Below are 16,729 nucleotides of genomic sequence, written 5' to 3'. Positions count from 1 at the left end.
CAGACCAAATTAATTATATGTAGTCCCAAAGTTACGGGGAAGCTGATGTGGCAGTCTTCATTTTAGGACGGGGTCTATTGAGTGGAGTAAATGATATTGAAGCAATAGACTCCACAGGCGATTCCTTTCCGTAGGACAATATAAGGACACCCTAACCCTTTTTTCCGCCTGTAGTGAAGCGAACTGCCCCCGCGTATATTGTTAATCCCTTTGCTTTCATGGTAAAAACGAGCGCAGATTGAACATGAGTGCAGAGAGGAAACGCACAGACGAACGCTGACTCGCTGAACGCTGATGTGTACACATGTTATCAAAAACCCACGATTAAAAAACAAATAAGTTCATTTTGCACCGCTTTTCCCCATTAAAGCAAGCCAATTAACTGACCTAACTTTCAACCTTGTCTCTGCTTTCACACACGCGTGTGCATATCTCAGCGCGGCACTGGGGGAAGGGAGTGAAGGGTTGAAAAGAATAAAGAGAGGAATAACAGTAAGGTGTGGCGCTCCTTAGGATGTGGCACATCGCGGCTGTAAGGTCGATACTTTAGGTCCAGCAAACAGCAGCAATGCGCAGTGTCGCCTTCTGAGCTTACGGCGCATGTGGCCTCGATTCAAGGACCTTTATCACTGCGATTGATCTCGAGTTCCAATGATCTAACCCGGTACGCAGTAGAAGACAAGTGGTCATCAGATGAGTGTTTGGGATTGCTGAGCTAGTGATTTGACGGGTGGTCTATGACGTTCATGAAAGCACTACTCCTGCCCTCGTTTCATTTCTTCCTTCTTTCCCTTCTTTCTTGCCTCCAATTTTACGTCATTCATATCTTTTGAGCAAATAGAAAAGGCGTGTGACATAGCAAGACAACTGTATTTAAATATATAGATATATGGTACATGCAAGACTAAGTAAAGTCAACAACCATCTCCTCTGAATCACGTATTTAGAGTATTTCCACATGTGATCTGTCACTCAAATGTTCGTGGAAACTACTTTCTTTTGAGAAAATGACACAGATTTTTAACACCCGATTGTTTTATCATGCGTGGTTTACACATACAGGCACTATAGGAGATAAATCCTGCCCTGTTCTCAATCACTCACTCAATCAAATCAATCAATCAATCAATCAATCAATCAATCAATCAATCAATCAATCAATCAATCAATCAATCAATCAATCAATCAATCAATCAATCATTGAAACCGTACTGATAAACAGAAGAATATGCAGAAGGTCCCAACGTCATATAGCACAGGCGGGAGAAAGAACTAGTAAAAATTTTGCGTGGGCATTCCCAAACTCATATACACTACTACAGAGTGCTTATTGAAACTTGGCATTACCAATACTCTGGAAGAGATTTCAGAGGCCCAGGAGCGCTCATAGCTAACTCACCTTACTACAACTTTGTCAGGGAGACGCATTTTGCAGGAACTCTGATATCACCCCGATCGAGTAGCGAAGGAGTTCTATGACGTTCCTCCGTCGATTCGTGAGAGCATTATGGTTGCGCCCATACCTAGGAACATACACCCCGATCATAATCACGGTAGAAGGAGGGCAAGGGTGGGCACCCTCCTTAGGCAAGTACAGAGTGATCAGTGGCAGGTTAGCTTTGTGGATGCCACCTCTTGTAAGGGACGTCGGGCGTTCACAATCGTCACTGTCGATGGTCGGCAAGGAATCACCAATGCTGCTTCGATTCGGACCAGGGGCTCGGAAATTTGGGAACAAATGGCTATTACGCTAGCCCTGCTGGATAGCTCACGGGATGTTATCTATAGCGATTCAAGGTCTGCAGTTAGAGCACTTGAAAAAGACACCGTTGCTAAACAGGCCCTCGGACTTCTTGGGGGCAAGGAAATTATGCACCACGGATTCCCGCACATCATGATCAGATAGAGGGTGCTCCTCCCAACCTTAACGAACCGGCTCACGGGGCTGCGCGCGATCTTGCCCACCGAGCTACCCCCGACCAAATCGGAAGCCGACTCCCCAGAGAACAGGGACACGCCCTCCACCTAAAACTAGATTACTAAACACTACTATCTCAGCCATAGAACTTACTTCATTCCTCATCCGCGGTTCGATATAGCGCAAGCACTAACGATCCGTCTACTACAAACGAATACCTATCCCTAACTCTCGCTCTTTCATCCAGTGTATCCGGATACTTACACCGATGGTACTTGCCGCGATTGTGGAGAAATAACTAAGTTAGAACACATGATCTGGCGGTGTGCCCGATCACGCTCTATCATCGATAACAGCTCGGCCAGATGGGAGGCGGTTCTCCACAGCCCTCTTCTGGCTGACCAACTCTCGGCTGTCCAGCAAGCCCACGATGCGGCCGCGAGGCTTGGTGTTCCGCTTCCCACGTGGGGAGCGGCCCGCTTCGTGATGACTCACAATCTACAGGACCAAAATAAAGCTTTACCATACCATACCGTTCACAAACAGCCGTTCTCCGTCGCCTCTTCCGTGCAAGATTTCCGTTTATCCTCGTAACCACTCACCTACGCTGCCTTGCCGGCTCCGGGCCTGTTTGCGACAGGTGCTCGTAGTAACCCTAATTCTCACGAGTGTTACAAAAAGCTGCGGGCGCTTCCTTGCCCACGCATGAGGACGATCTTGTGCTGAGGTCTGTGCGAATCGGTGTAGCGATCAACCGGGGGAAGAGCGAGCCAAAAAGACGCATACGCAAGAAGTATAGACGAAGACAGGACGTTTGTAATAGTTGAAATGTAACCATACTTGTAAACGTTACAAAGAAAAAAAAAAGAAGTAACAGATTACAGTTGTTATTAGTTCATTCAAAATTGTAATGAGTACAATGACCGATTACTGCCCCAGGAAACAACCTAAATAATTGGGAGGAACTAATCAATTATTTTTACGCTACTCTCCTCTCAATCTTTATTAAGATTGCAAAAGTGCAGTAAATAAAACGAGTCGGCCTGACTATGTTAGAGACTTCGCTGCAGCTCTTACGGGCTCTTTATATTCGTTAACAATCACTTTTCGAATTCTTCGTCAGTCATATTCCTTCGTTTTCTTGTCAAGACATCTGCCATGACACTTAAAGCTCGCTTGATGCGCGCGCTGGACGGAATAAGGGCGGTGTTGTAAGGTACGAACAACTTACGCCTAAGATTGTGATTACTCAGTGCCAGGACCGTCGCATCTAGGTCCACCATGAAGCGGAGCTCTTTATTGTGGCTGCTGATAAAGGAAGACACTCCTGATAGGGCCAGCAAAAAACTTAAAATTTGCAAATAGGCGATTCATTGACATCAACGTCCGAAGTGAAGTGGCCATCGCTATCGAGCCATAAAAGCGCCGTTTCAGTTGGTTGGAAAACGTCTGATGGGGTGGGCATCTTACGGGCGGCCTTCACTCGTTAGCCTTTTAGTCTTAAACTAATTATTGCAAGCAAGCCAGCCGACGTTCACTTTCCTTGAAAAAGTGGGCAAATGAGAAGCGCAAATTAAAATAAAATTCAATGTTATTCAGCCATGAAAAATCCTGTTCATTTGTTACAATCGGAAAAATAACTGTTTTGTCTTTTATGTTTCCCATGTTTTCTTTTTATTATTTTTGATCATGCTGATGCATTGTACCATTTTACCTAAGAACTGTTCTTCTATTTAGGAACTTCATTCACATATTTTACCAGTAGCTGTTAATATCTATATTTGCCTTCTCGCCGCTTGGACTCATTGTTTTTCGCATAAATAAATAAATAAATAAATAAATAAATAAATAAATAAATAAATAAATGTCACGTATTAGACCGAAAGAAAGATATGTGTTTAATTCATAGACTGCCCTAAGCCAAGAAGAATTGAGCAATAGCTCCTTTTGCTCATGGAGGCAACTGAAGAAATCTTGCAGAACAGAGCTAAAAGTTATTATAGCAGAAAAGCTCGAAGGTCAGAGTTCCAAGCGAGGTGCGCAAATCTGGAAGCCCGCCATAGCAAGGTGATCGACGCTAATAACATGATGAAAAACAAAAACAAAAAACAACCCAACCTAGTACGCGGACAGAGACAGAGTAGACGCACAGTAGCGTTGAACTCACAATTAAAATTTTATTGAAGACTTCGCAAAATATAGATTTCCAAATGATCACAGAAAAAAAGAAACGATAACAAGCAAACGTAAGGCGAACAGTACACGTCCTACGTTATGGCTAAGCTACGTCCTGTGTGTGCATTGCGTAGCGTATACCTATTCTATGCTGTTTTTTCTTCGTTTTGTATTATTGTATTTTCCATTGCTTCAGTTACTTTTGTTTTGAATTGTACCATATATATCTACAATTTGTTGTTATCCCACGTTTTATGCAATACGGTATCTGTAAATTTGTGTTTGCACGCGGGATTGGGTGCTCCAGAAAGGTATGTATGCAGACTGTGTTCTCGTACTCTGCTTATTATTGATATATTTTGCTTATATCTGAGTGCTTTACGAACTGTTTATACAAGGGTGCAGGGACATCTGTCAGGTTTTTCTGCTTTCACTTCAAGCCCTCTATTGATTTTAAAAGGAAATATTAAAACAAAGTGAAATTAAATGGTAGCGAGAAAGCCTTTAAATATATAGGCGCTTTCATTCAAGCTGAAATAGACAAGAGGGTACCTCTACATGCTACACGGATAGGAGGTATGAAGCGGAGTGATGGTGATTGTGCTAAATAAAAACAACGTCACTGCACTTTATAACCTGCCAATGGCTCAGCAAAAGGGTCTTAAACGTGTGGGCCCTTAAATTTATGGGTTCCTTAAGTTAGTCTTTCTATTGTTTCTTGATTTCTTTATGTTTTATAGGGACGCTCTACAGGTTTCGCACGATCACGTACTGTGGACGATCAGCCCCGGCACAGCAGTAGCCATCACAAAGAGATACGACTCCGCATTGCTCGGATAGCTCCTCGCTCGACCATCTTCAAGTTGTGCTCACGCATTTTCTCTTTTGTTTCAATGTGTTAGTAATTGTTGCTCTGTGACCGTGCGACCATGTGTACAGCTACAACGGCGGCACCACCTGCAGTTTCGGAAATGGAGGAATTGCACTTGGTTCCTCATGAGATATCGTGGCCGTTCGCGCCCCACCGAGTCACTGATCCAAGCGGACGCACGTTAGTCCCAAATGTGACCATTTTGTCGTTACCTTCGTAGCTTGTGCTACCAGTGGAACGCAACCCATGCAGCGCTGTTTTCCACCCAGATGAACCGCCGCTGGCTTCTGCGACTCTGCTTTCCGGTGTTTTCAGAGGTGCGCTGTCGCTTTTCTGCACTTCTGTGCTGCCTGCTACCTGGGCGCATACTTAATGTTGCGCACCACTTTGGTAAAAGCAAAGATGCCTTCTTTCACAATTTCGATAGAGCGACAAGGCTAAGATAAACCGAGGTACCTTCACTCCCGTTTCATGTGACTCCTTCATCTTTCTTAATTCGCTCTCGTACTCCTTGATTAAAGTTACTCGCCGTCTTTATGCATTAAAGTAAGATTTACGTTTTTAACTCTTCCGTTTTAACTCTTCCGCAAAGTGTTGAGCGTAGCGCAGAAGCAGGCACTAGTCGTGGTCGGCGATTTTAACGCGCCACACGCGGCTTGGGGATACAGGATAGAGAACATTAAGGGCCGAAGCCTATGGGCAGACGCTCAGCACGAAGGACTAACGCTCATAACTGACCCTCAGACACCAACCAGAGTAGGAAACAGCGTAACCAACGACACGACACCAGATCTAACATTTACGAAGAATCTAGCAGTTTCTCAGTGGACAAACATACAGGAAAGCTTAGGTAGTGACCACTACATCGTCGTCACAACGGTACAAGCAGGCCCAAGGAAAAAGAGGGGGAGAGAACTCAAGCTAGTAGAATGGGACTCTTTCCGCAAAATCCGACAAGATGATGCGGAAGACACTATAACGGACATTGAGAAATGGGCAGAGAAACTGCTAGAAAACATTAAACGAGCTACCAAAACTGTTCCAGAGGAGACAGGCATAGAGGAGATGGATAGCAGATTATTGCACATGTGGGAAGCGAAAGGTAGCATGCTGAAAAGATGGAAAAAGCAAAAACATAATCGGAAATTAAGGAAGAGAATTGTGGAATTAGACAAGGAAATCGAGATATATGCAAATAGGTTAACCCAACAGAAGTGGGAAGCCACGTGCGACTTGATGGAAAGGCAGATAGGAATGTCCAAGACCTGGAACATTCTCCGATGTCTCTTGGACCCCGGAAGTACAAAAACCATACAAAGACACAATCTACAGAAGGTTATACACAGCTACAATGGTACAGAAGAAGAGCTCTTTCGAGAGCTCCAAAAGATGTACGTTGGAGATGCGGAGAGAGAACTACTTCCGGATTACCTAGGTAACGAGAATCCTGATCTTGATACCCCTATTACGGAGGCAGAAGTCAGATATGAACTCACCAGGCTCAACTCGAAATCTGCACCAGGACCTGATGGGATAAGCAACAAAACACTCAGGAACCTCGACGATGTATCCATCCGAGCTCTCACGGACTACATGAATAACTGCTGGGAGCAAGGCAGCATTCCAAGTCAATGGAAATCAGCCCAAATCATTTTTATACCAAAGCCTGGAAAAAAACCACAACTGACGAACTTAAGGCCGATATCACTGACATCCTGCGTCGGTAAACTCATGGAACATGTGGTTCTCACACGTCTCACGAGATACATGGATGATGGAGGACTTTACCCACATACCATGGTTGGATTTCGACCAAAGTTATCGACGCAGGATGTTATGCTCAAACTAAAACATCAGATCATAGATGCGGGTGAGAAAAGTCTAGACACTAAGGCAATACTAGGTCTCGATCTAACTAAGGCCTTTGACACCGTCACGCACAAGGCCATACTACAAAATCTCCAAAAGCTGGATGTAGGACGTAAAACATACGCGTACATCAAAGACTTCTTGACAGATCGTACCGCAAAGATTTCAATTGGAGAATCCAAATCGGACGCGCTCAAGCTAGGTAATAGGGGTACCCCGCAGGGTTCAGTCCTATCTCCCTTTCTATTCAACGTGGCAATGATCGGTCTTCCTGCGAGACTTGACAAGATAGAAGGACTCGGACACAGCCTCTACGCGGACGACATCACCCTTTGGGTGGCGGGTGGAAGCGATGGGCATGTGGAAGAGATCCTTCAAACAGCAGTAAACACGGTGGAAGACTACATCAAAGACAAGGGACTGAGATGCTCCTCACAAAAATCAGAACTTCTGCTCTATAGGCCCACATGCCGGGGTCGCAAAAGCATTAGGGAAAGGCCGGGCATTGTGGTCACAGTAGAAGGCACCACGATACCGATAGTGGAGAGCCTGAGAATACTGGGACTCCGCATATCCGAAAACGGCCATAACGGAGAAACCATTAGACTACTTGACAATAGTGTTCAACAAACAATCAGACTAATAAAGCGGATATCCAACAGGCACTATGGCATGAAAGAGCACAATCTCATCCGATTAATAGAAACATTCGTAATCAGTCGCATTGTATATGTGGTTCCTTACCTCAAGCTCTATGCTGCGGAGAAAACCAAGATAGATTGCATTATTAGAAGGGCGTATAAGCAAGCCTTGGGACTTCCGGCAAATACGTCAAACGAGAAATTCTTGGCGCTCGGCGTGCACAACACATTAGACGAACTTATTGAGGCCCAGAGAGTAGCGCAGTATGAAAGGCTTACACAGAGTTTGACGGGGAGACACATCTTAGATGACATCGGAATAACCTACGAAGCATAGCACGGAGTGCGGAGAGACATCCCAAGGAAAATAAGGGAACATCTATCAATACCCCCACTCCCCAGAAACATGCACCCGGAGTTTCACCAAGATCGAAGAAACGCACGAGCGAGAGCTCTCCACAAAAGATTCCGTAGTGCCAGGGACGTGGTCTATGTGGACGCGGCGGAGTACGCAAATGGACATAGTATGTCCATAGTTGCTACGAGTCTAGACGGTGACTGCAGAGTTAGTGGGACGGTAAAAACATGGAAGGCAGAGGTGGCGGAGGAAGCTGCCTTAGCACTGGCAATAGCCTCCACGGAAGCTAACATCGTAGTAAGCGACTGCAAGACAGCCGTCAAGAACTATGCAAAGCGAAGAATCTCGCCGGAAGCACTGAGAATTTTAAACAACTTTCGTGAAGATCGCGACATCCACATTATTTGGGCGCCCGCACACTCCTCCCTTCCCGGGAACGAAATAGCGCACAACCTGGCTCGAGAACTGACAGGCCGAGCAGGTGACACGCAACAAATACTGGGAACTGAGAGAGACCGGATGACCAGCTTTAACGAGATCACCAAACACTATAAATTGGGAAGGGCCCATTTCCCCCCGGCACACTCCTCGTTAAATAGACGGCAAGCGACGGCATGGCGCCTCTTACAAACAGATACATATCCGAACCCGGTGGCCTACCACCGCTACTACCCGGACCTTTACACGGATAGATGTAGATTCTGTGAAGAAAGGGCGGACCTACAACATATTGTTTGGGCTTGTCCTCGTACACCCATACAGAATAAAATAATTAAGACCAGAGAGCAGTGGGAGACCGCGTTGCTCAGCTGTGCACCGGAAGACCAACTCAAGGCAATCCAGCAGGCCGAAGATGCCGCCAGGGCCCAAGAGCTCGAGGCCGTCATTTAGGTAAAGGCCATGGTCTCAAATCTGCTGTGCACAAATAAAGTTTATTCCTCCTCCTCCTTTTTAACAAAGTAAATATTATTTTAATCTACGCTCTCGCTGCCAAAAAAAATTGTACATGAACCATGTTTAAAAAAAAATTAAATTATGGCGTTTTACGTGCTAAAACCACTTTCTGATTATGAGGCACGCCGTAGTGGGGGACTGCGGAAATTTTGACCACCCGGGGTTCTTTAACGTGCACCTAAATCTAAGTACACGGTTGTTTTCGCATTTAGCCCCCATCGATATGCGGCCGCCGTGGCCGGCATTCGATCCCGCGACCTCGTGCTCAGGAGCCCAACACCATAGCCACTGAGCAACCACGGTGGGTGTGAACCATGTTTCTGGAAACCTTTGCAGCACGTGTACATTCGAACGAGTTGTAACTCCTTCCGTTACTCTATGTGATACGTCGGTTCATTCCGTCTTGTCATACTTGGTATTTTCTTCTTTGCATCCATGTGTGTGTTGACTCGCTTGTAGGTGTTTGGAGACGTATATGGCGTTCCCGTTGCCGTTATCCGCATATTAAACGACTCACAACACTCGGCACACTCTGTAGATACCGCTACAGCCTTCTGTAAACAATAGACGTATGCCATCGCTCCTTCAAAGGGGTGTCCTTGAACCTGAATGCCCACTACAGGATAAATCACTGATTGAGTTCGTAGATGAAAGGTACGTGACTAAGCTGCAGTTAACCACTCCGCTAGCGGCTCGTCTGCGACATTCTTGTGTGTGACACGATTCAGCAGCATTAGGCCACATCCCGCGAGTTCGCAGGAATTGTCCGTCGCCATGTGATTTACGCTTTAATATCATTTTCAGACGACGTGTCGCGGAGCTGCCATGGAATGGTCTCTGGCCAGAAGTGAGAGCCTTATTCTCTGTCCACCATTTTCTGGGATATCATGCTTAGTGCGTCTTCACAGGATGAGCAAAGAGACACGATGTTTTTTACTGCAGTGAAACCTCTCGCTTTGACGTTTTGTTATCTGAATTCAAAAATAAGTAAACAAACAAACAAACAAACAAATAAACAAATAAATAAATAAATCGTGGCCAGGTACAATGTGCCAACATTGCATGACTTTCAAAAAAAAAATGCAGCGAGCTCATTGTTGCACGGCACTGACCGTAGTTATATGGCACGGAATGCTTTCAACTATATGAGTACTCGTCGGACTCACTTTCAAGCGATACAAGACTGTTGACCTGGAGGAAAAATGGTATTCTTGTTGACACTGTCTTTAGCTAAGCTGAGAGCTTGTAGTGCAATTCCTAGGTTGGCTATCCTCAATGGCAGTATTTCGTTTTAGTATATTTTAAAGGCTCCCTGTTATTCTTAAAAGCTGTTGAACGCTGACGCGTAGCCAGACTAAGAGCATTTCGCTAAATGAACCCACTGCGGCTTTCCCATTCTCACAGATCCTAGGCGAACTTCCACCGAGGTCACTTATGGCAGCCTTTACCAGCATTAGGGGACATTCTTGAATAAATTATACACGCGTGTCAGGCATCGAACGCACTAACTCACAGTCAAACACAGGTTATATTAGAATTTGCGGGAGGACAGCGATAATGGTCTTAAAACTGCCGTCAAGGGGGCAGGAGAATGTTCCCTCCCGATGTTTACCGAAGAGCTGGACTCTCTTTCAGAAAACTCAGGGCGACTAAGAGTATAGGTTTGCGGGACTCCGTTGTTTGCATAGATGTCTGAGTCATTCAAGTGCGTAAACGAAGAGCATAGAAAGAAATAGTAATGTGCAGGAAGTGAATCTACGCTGTTCCTACACACCAACACAGTTGATTAATCATCTCGCAAAGTAAAGCTAGTGAAATGAAAATTATTTCCTTCTGACTAGAGAAAAACAAAGGAATTAGTTGATGCGTGAGCTTCTATACTCGTAAGAATAAACTTAGTTTGTTGCCGAAATCAAATTTTCCCGTCCTAATTTTTCAAGGAAAATTTGCGCTGCTGCGCACCCAACTTTATTGCGGGATTATCACACACATGTAAACATAACGTGACAAATAAACCTCTCGAGCTGATTTAGGTCAACTTCAGTAGTCATTTTGACGGACGCCTATAGGTTTCTGTGAGTTTGAAAATTTAAATTATACCAGGTGCGCGCCCGTTTAAAAAGAATAGATTTTTCGTGGCAGCAAATTTAGTTAAGCAACTTAAATCTGTACGCTGGTTACTTGTAAATAACGCCAAATGCCGGTGCTGCCGCGAAACCAGGTAAACGTGAACAAATTCGATTTAACTAGAAGGCGTTGTTTGAATTTCGCTTTCGCCACTTAGCATTATATTAGTCTGATTTCGGCTTTGACGCTCGGTTTGGCTTACACCGTCGGCGATCTGTTAAGTCGTGGTTCGTGTGAAATCATTTTTTCGAGTTATTACTCGTAAGCCGTACTTAAACTTATGCAGTGTGTTTCACGTACGTTTCAGTGCGTTTCGTTGCGTTGTAGAGGAGATTAAGAAACGACCGATGCAAGTTAATATTACAAGTTTTGCGTAATTGATCTAAGTTATTTAACTAATCAAGCAGAGTATAAAAAAAGAACACTCTAAAGAGACCCACATGACGAGAAACCATATGTCGCTGGTTTCATTCAGCTCCGGTTAACAACTTTTTTTTTTTAAATTCTTGGTTAAAGTTACGTGAAACGCCCTGTACATTTCTGGTCGCGTTTCAGTTATCCGCCGAAAGTGTCAGCGACCGGATACCAGACGGCAGGCGAAGTTGAGTGCATTTAAAGCGAGAACAATGAAGGCATGCTCTTGTTCGACAAACCTGCGCCGCGCAGTATAAGCAAAGTGGGCGTGCGAAAGTTAGTCGCCTAGGGTAACACCTTTATTAGTTGCGTATAGGTTAGGCTGGCGCTTAAGCTGGTGACAGGTCCATTCAGTTGTCGCTTTGTCCATTGTCTTCTTCATGCGACAACGTGAGCTTTGAATGCCTTTGTTTGCTCGCGCCGAAGCCGACAAGTGTCCACGAGTATGCAATGGTAGGCATAATAAACGACGTTCTGCGACGCTTTGCGACTGAGCAAAGCAAAAGATGGGACGAATTTGGCTATCGACGTGTACTTCGAAGCTGGATCTCGGCTCTTCCGATCGATGGGCAGGAGCAGAGACAAAGTTCTGCTCGCCGATGGAAATCTAAGAAACGGCAACAATCCTTGTCGTGTCCTTCCTCAGTCCACGTTTTCTTTGCGCTACTTCTTTGGAAACCGAGAAGTGTGCAGACCATATCATGCAGGAGCTATCAGAAAGAAGGGCTGTCGCCACGCGAAGCAACGAAATCACGCGTGAAATAGAAATGCATCCGATAACGACACAGCTGATCGGGAGCGCCCTGTTTTTGAGGCACTCCCCGTCGTTCTCACAACCCAGTCTGCGTGTGCGCGCGGTGCAGGAGTGGCTTTTTTTTTTTCTTCGAAGCGCTTTCTCCGATAGTCTGTTCTTCACGCTGCAAAGGATTGAATTCTCAATTGCTTCCTTGCAATGGAAGAAGGACATCGCGGAGCTTAGGGAAATGCGGGGTAGAAAAACTATTGACATGAATAAACGTCGCAGCCTTATCGTGGGATCAATAGCCTAGTGTGCACAGCTGGGTGAAGTCTCTATAGTAAATAGAAATGCCTATAGCTGCAGCCGCGTGACTACGACATCGATGGCGTCAAGCGTGGAGACACAGCAAACGCTAATCGAGGTCTTACAATGTGATCACGTAAAGGATCAAAGTAGTAGTGATTTCATGATGTGTTTGGCGTAAGTAGAACGAAGTTTTAAGTGCTACTATAATCTATGTACTTTCTTTATTCCCAAGAGTGCTTATTTGCCATTAGGAAGAGATTATCGTTACATTCTTTTCGGTGCAAACAAGGTGAAGAAAATGATGATTGACGCGCCTGGATTGAGAGAATGACGAGATCACGGTGCCACGGTGGTTATATTCGGTACACAAACAGAAGGAGAGATATCCATTTCATGAACAAACGTTTAAGGATATATTGGACTATGATAGAAGCGGGCACACATGAAGTCGTAACATTTAACGAGTAAATATGAGTTCGCCGGTCATTACAACTGTCATGCATCACTTCAATGACCATCATTTGCAATCAGCGCTCATCTTTATTATGCGCGTCCTTTGTCTATAGATTGTGTTGCGCGGTAAGAATGCATGAACAGCCTTAACCATCAGGCAATCACCCAAAACCCTCTGAAAAAGATAACGCGAAGAGAGTATTCCGGTAGTGATCGTTCTCCAATATTTCTGCAATAGCGTTGCAAAAACTGTTATTATGCGTTGTTATATAGTCATGCCAATGTCTTTTCCAGAGAAAATGTATTGATAATTCACTTCGTCAAAGACATCAACCAGAAAGAAGTTGTCTCATTTCGTAATCAATGATTCATCATTCTTTGTTGGTCCATTTCGCATTATCTGCCTATCTATTTCACTTCAACACGGGATCTGTTAAGGCTTCTTTCTGTTACACGCTGTGCTTCCGGCACAAGCTGTGTCAAAAAAAAAAGAAAAAAAAGAAAATCGTTGTACATATAGCGTAGCACATATATTGAGCCCTACATAGCTAGGGGTATTGTACACTTGAGGAAAGCATCATATCAACTCCATTCAGAGGCTTGCACATTACTGATTTTACAATCATTAAATGTGGCTATACCGCCCATGTACGCTAACGATAATTTATCTCCCCATTATTCCGCTCAATATGCGTGCCAAATATACGCCTCACGTGGTGTTTACAGCGCGCAGCAGTGAAATATGTTAAAATTACAAATGGGGCTCGCCTCTAAGAACCCGCGTCAGTACGAATGGGTCAGCCTCTGTAACATATCCCTTGCAGATAATAAAAAGGGCCGGTAGGATGTTATTTTTATGTCTTCACCACAGTCAACGCGCTTGAAAGTGCCTCGAGCGGCCAGTCGCGCGGCAATTTTACATGTTCGCGGGCCTCTTTCAAGCTCAGAAAAACACTTATATGTAGCAAGTATCGAGCAACAGAAAGCTGTATGGAAAGCTTTTCATGTTTCTCTATAATGTTCACATTGACACTTTTAATCTAATTATAATACTTGAGAAGCTTATCAGTTAATTAGGATTAACTATCTAATTTGGTGAAATGAAAAACAAAATAAGTTGAGTATCCCCAAGCTACGGCAAACAACATTACCTTGGTTCTGTCCAACAACGTGGCATTCGCATATTGTTAACGTTTGGCTCAACTTACATACCACTCATATGTAATCGTATTTATCGAAATTGAATTTTTTTTTTTGCAGTTGGCCTTTGATGTGTAGCGACGGATTACTGAAGCAGTCGTCGTCCTGTCCTGGTTGTTTTCTTGTTCGTGTTCTCGTCCCTTCGCGTTCTTTCTAGTTACATTCAAGACAACTATGCTTTCCTCCTTTATGCATTCGCGGAAAAGCCGGGTAGGCTAATGGAACACTCAGCATACACATGCTACATTTGATACAGCCTTCCTTTGGTGACACGTGGCAATCGCTAGCCAGAGCACTTCTCTCTCTTTCTTTTTCTCGTCCTCACTAGCGAACGCCGCAGCGGCGACTCGCGCAAGAATGCGAAAAATTACAGGGTCTCTTAAGATCTCGCTTAAGTAGTGAACGGAGAAAGCCTACTCTTCCTCCCCTTATCATTCACCGCTTTCTCTTTGCCTCTTCCCTTTCTCTTCTTTCTATTGGTCATTACTGCTCACCACTAAGCATCTTTAGTCATTTGTAATCAAATGTGGTCATTACAAGACGTCGTTAGCCATGTAGGCCATATCATAGCCATTAGTAGTCATTACAAGTTATTTCAGTCATTATTAGTCATTACTGGTCATTACTAAGCGTTTTTAGTTATTTCTAATGAATTGTTGTCGTTACAAGTCGCCGTTAGACATATTGCTCATTTCGTAGTCATTACAAATCATTTCAGTCATTATTAGTCATTACTGCTCACTACTAAGCGTTCTTAGTCATTTGTAGTCAATTGTGGTCATTACAAGCCATCGTTAGACAGGTTGGTCATATCGTAGTTATGAGTAGTAATTACAAGTCATTTCAGTCATTATTAGTCATTACTGATTATTACTAAGCGTTTCTAGTCATTTATAATCAATTTTACTCGTTACAATTCTTCGTTAGGCATATCGGTAATTTCAGAGTCATTATTAGTCATTAGAAGTCATTTCAGTCATTATTAGTCATTACTGCTCACTACTAGGCATTTTAGTCACTTGTAATCAATTGTGGTCATTACAAGCCGTCGTTAGACATATCAGTCATTTTGGAGTCATTAGTAGTCATCACAAGTCATTACAAGTCATTACTGGTCGTTATTAGTCATTACTAGTCATTGTTAACCTCTACCAACCTCTATTATAACGTTAGCATTCACTGACTATCACTATCAATCATTTTTCATTCTTTAATCTATCTTTAACCTGTCTTCATATGCCGTGATGACGCATCGGCGGACACTCCGGCGGTCAGGTCTGCTGACACAATCTCGCAAATCAGGGTGCATTAGATAAATTGGTACACCAAGAAATAACGTCAAACTTCGAGACTCGCGCGGGGACAAACATAATTTCCTGCGCCATAACTGAACCCGCCAAAGCCGCAACCAGCCTGGAAGCTAACGAACAGAGCTAATAAAAACGATGCGTCGCCTCGGCGGACACGCATTCTGAGGCAAAGCGGGGCACGCGTGCGCGTGTCTGCACTGCGCCCAGAAGCGCGGAGAACGCCTCGGGACGTGGGTGTAAATTATTCGATGCACGCCTCGTTCGCGCGCTCCCACTTCTTCGTACTCTTCTGTTTAAAGTGAAATTCACGCATCCCAGCCGCATTTGATTGGATTCGAAACGCATGCGCACGCTCAGTCGTTTCATTATTAAGCCTGAGCCGCCCATTTTGCATCTTTTCACATATTGCGGCACTCTTTTAGCTCATTGCTTCCCGGGCTTAGGCTGTACCACCATGCAAAGAAATGTATTGCAGCTAAACTAGCGGGTATACTTTGTTTCAATTTGGATGTGTTGCGTTCTTCTATTATTATTATTATTATTATTATTATGATATGAAATTAGTAGCGGCAGTAAAGCGATCCACACGAAGCATACTGCGTGCATTCAGATTTATGTTATGGTGGAAGACGAAGTGCTTCTCTTGCGGAACACATCTCGCCCGTCTCCGTGCTTTTCTGGACTTCTCACTGCACCTGTGGGGTCTACCGCCCCCTCCATCGCGGTGATGGATGTGCAACACCCCGAGGATCCTCCCGGTTCCCGTTCACCCGCGGACATCGGTTCGAGGAAGCGAGGAAATACATCGAGTGGTAGCGAGGACACAGAGCTGTACTCCGCATCAGGTGACGAGTCCTCGGAAGACGGCTTTCGACTTGTACAGTACCGCAAGGCCAAACGAAGAATGATCAACTCATCTTCGGCGTCCAGCTCGAACACTGTGAAAACAGCGCCTCAACGATGGCCTCACTCCATCCTGTTTGTGCCCCAGAACGCTACTGACAACCTGCGCGTCCTCAACAGGCAAGCACTCTCCGTGTATCTCGAAAACACTGTGCCAAACGAGATCAAGGATGTCAGGATAAACACTAGGCGAAACATCCTGGCAATCGATGTGATGAACCCGAGCGCGCTGACCATACTACAACATGTAACGCAGCTGGGAAACATCAAGGTCCGATCCATCATGCCAACGAATGGTGCCACAATAACAGGAGTCATCTATGACATTGACAATGAAATTCCTAATGCAGACCTCCCAGTTCTTATAAAGCCAGCAAGTGAACGCAACGTCATTGTGCATGTTTGTCGCCTCGGCAACACACGTTGTGTGAGACTAACGTTCAAAGGCGACTGCCTTCCACCCTACGTGAAGGTCGGCCACTTTCGCCACC

Source organism: Dermacentor andersoni, chromosome 6 (genome assembly GCF_023375885.2).
Source record: "Dermacentor andersoni chromosome 6, qqDerAnde1_hic_scaffold, whole genome shotgun sequence".
In the NCBI taxonomy this organism is placed as follows: Eukaryota; Metazoa; Arthropoda; class Arachnida; order Ixodida; family Ixodidae; genus Dermacentor; species Dermacentor andersoni.
The sequence above is the reverse complement of the archived record's forward strand: the minus strand, read 5'-3'. Positions refer to the sequence as shown.